This window comes from Numida meleagris, chromosome 19 (assembly GCF_002078875.1).
Source record: "Numida meleagris isolate 19003 breed g44 Domestic line chromosome 19, NumMel1.0, whole genome shotgun sequence".
Taxonomy (NCBI): domain Eukaryota; kingdom Metazoa; phylum Chordata; class Aves; order Galliformes; family Numididae; genus Numida; species Numida meleagris.
The window spans coordinates 13,815,877-13,819,292 of NC_034427.1; positions in this window are offsets into that span (position 1 = coordinate 13,815,877).

Consider the following 3,416-nt stretch of genomic DNA (forward strand, 5'->3'; position numbering starts at 1 on the left):
ATGGGCCACGGTGAAACAAGATTTTTCATTAAAAGCTTTAAAGGCTGCATACTAGGCTTTACAATTACTTTTTATTCAGCTGCTCTCATCCTGTGTTGAGCACCATGGGAAGCAGCAGTTAGGACATGTTGGTGGTGAGCAGTGGCATGTGAGAACAGCTCCTGAGTCTGTGTCATCTGGCTGCGATGGCCCAGGCACCAGGTGGGATAGCCACAGTGTGCCGTCCTCCCCACATGTCGCTTCTGGTCCCCGTCATCTCCCTATCTCTGTGTGTGAGGCTTTGGAAGGAGCCCTAGGAGTGGCTGTTCCAACTCTCCCACCCACTGCTACTTTCTCATGACAGAAAGAGTCCAGCAAGGGAACTGCAGCCAGCTTCTGCTCCCTTCTTGCCTCATGGATCTGGAAGAACTGCATAAGAATGGGTAAGAGGTGAGAGGAGCGAGTGTGTGACTTCTGGGTGTTCTGAACTGTGAGCCTTGTGCAGTGCTGCATGGAGAAGCTGGTGCAGCACAGGTCTGTGTTCAAAAACGTCTCCGAATCCTTGTGTAGGCTGCCCTCAGGTGCAGAAGGGAAGGGGAAGTGTGTAGAGAAGAGGCAAGATGACTGTGGTGACACCGCAGGGCAACGCGGCAGCAGGACCTCTGGGTGCTGTGTGCTTTGGAATCATTGCCATCCCGTAACCGCAGTTGGGAGGGGCAGTCAGCTCCGTCCCTGCTGCTCCCCTGCACACTGTCGAGGCGAAAAAAAAAGACCAGATAATGACTTTTATGAAGAACGTGTGAAGCCATGTTGTTTAGGTGATGTCTGTCACAACTAGCCGGCAAACAGCCGCAGAGCCCCGCCACCCTTCCGCGCAAACGCACGCGCTTTGTGCTCCCGCCCCTCGCGCGCCCAGGGCTCCCCTGTGCCGGCAGGCTGCGGAGTGGCCGCCAGGCGGCGCTACGGGCGGCTCAGGCCGTGCCCGGGCTCCTGGCGCCACCTGCCGGCAGAGCCGGGCTCTCGGCGGGCGCAGCCCCTCAGGGCCGCGGGTCGCCGCGTCCCCAGGCAGCCGCGGGCCGCGGGCCGCCTCCGAGCAGCAGGATTTTCCTGCATAATTACCCTCTCAGTACAGACTTCTGCTTATACTCAGCGATGTTGCTCTAACTGTACTGATACCTGTCACTAGTAGGTTGTCTGATGCATCTGTTTGCTTTAACTCACTTTATCTCGCTGTATTTCTAAAACGTGCTGCCCTCATGCACTGCCACATCCTTCTGGCTCCCCACCTTCTCAGGAAGCAGTCGTCATTTGGCTGTACCAGGACATGAAGTTTCACCTGTGCCTATGCACTAATGTACCATTTCTCCCTCCTCCCCAGAGAATGATAGAGAAAAGAGCATTCTTCAAATGTGTCGGGCCCGAGCATTGCTCTGTCACTAAGAATGAACCAAACCTTTTCTTCAGTGGTCCTCTTCTTGTTGCAGTGAGGTCAAGATGGGCTCCAGCTGCACCTTTTTCCTTTTGCTCGTTTCTCTTTAAGCAGTTACACTGACATTATTGTACAGCTTTACTCCAGCAGATACCAAGGAAAAATTACAAAACATTTTTCCAAGAGAATTTTTTACACCGTTTAAAGCCAAACCTTACTGGCAGGTTTCTGCATTTTTCATGCTGACAGTCCAATGGCCTTGACAAAACACGATGACCAACAGATACTGCAGATTATCCTGGGAAACACTCCCAAGAACCATGCCTCATAGGAAGCTGTGCCTTACATCTAACGTACGTGTTCATAATGGAGACGCATGGTCACATATCTCAAAAGACATTTAAAGGTGCCGTATCGTACTAAATCGACGTTCATTAACACCTCCACATTTACACCACTTCCACCAGCTTCTCTGACTGACACTGTTGAGGTCACCACGACCTCAGTGGCACTGCAGGAAAATCCTTCGCATCGGAGCAGCCGACCCCTGCAAGTGGTTGGTGCAAACATCAGCATCCCTGGCTGCCAGAACTTCCCCATCGCTCAGTCCAAACACAGCCCATTCCGACAAATTCAGGCACCCCATGTTAATGCCTTTTAATTAGTTTATTACCCAATTAACAGAAAATACAATCTTCACCCTCCCACCCCTCCCAATTAATAACTTCTTTTGTCAGCAGCGTATCATCACTTGTAGTTTCCAGAACTCCTGATGCAGTAAAAGGAGACAGATGAAAGAAAATCCTGAGCCAACTTTTCATAAATTGGAGCTAATTTGAGCATACAATTCCACTTAGTTATTAATTAACTTGTGATCCTCTGACAGGAAAGCAGACTCTAGAAGACACACTGCATGCCTTTTAGTGGGCATCAGAAGCACGGTGATTTGGGCAACTGTTACAGGACAACGTAGAGCCATTCCCGAATGTTGGGTTTGTTGTGCCTGTGCAGTTCAGGGCTTGGTACAGAGGGCACTTGCCTTCCAGCTCTCTGGACGGTCCCAGATGTCCTGAAGGGACAGAACAGCATTTTCCACAGAGGTGTGATTTGCCTCAGGTCCAGGTTGTGCTTCTCCATGGCTTCGTTCCATCCCACATGGTGTGCTGTTTGCAAACACGTAACCTTCGAACTCCACAAACCTCTCTTCAGCATTCCACCCTCTGTAAATGGATTGTTTGAATTGAATCTGCTCAATTATTTGTATCACTTCTAATTTTAATGCTATTTTATTTGACCTTGAAATAAATGTTACGACAAAATTAACAGATGTTAATAATATTGGTCTGGGCTTTTTCCCTTATGTTTCTCTATGCTGGAGCGAGCGTTTGCTGGGGACCAGTGATCACTTCGGTGAGCACCTTTTAACGCAGTCCGTGAAGGAGCGCGGGCTGAGTCACCAGATGAAGGGCTGCGGGTACCTGAGGGCCCCGGCAGGGCCGCAGCCGCGGGGAGCCGAGGGACTTCCAGAAACGCAGCGCGCAGCGGCGCCGCCAGGGGGCGGGCGAGCCTCGGCCGGGAGCGGGCGCAGCGAGGACTGCGGGGCGGAGCCGCTGCGCGCGGGCACTGTCACCGCGTGGCGATCTCCCACCCGCGGCGCTGCTGCGGACAGAGCCCGTGTGGGGACGCGGCGGGGGTCTGCGCAGCCGGCAGGCCCGGCTGGGCCGAGAGACGGCAGGACGTAGGACGGCCGGACACGAGGGCGTGAGAACACCGGGACGGTAGCACCACGAGGCCGCGCCTCGCTGCGCGCTCCCGTCGCCAGATGCGCCCGCGGGGCGGGGCGCCTCCAGATGTGTTCCCGCCCCTCCCGCCACGCCATTGGCCGCGCCGCGCTGAGCGCCTCTTCCCATTGGCCCGGAGTCTGCGCGGCGGTGCCGACGACGGGCGCGCGGCGGTGGGGGCGTGTCCAGCCGCGCCCTCCCTCCCTCCCCCCCCTAGGCCTCGCGGT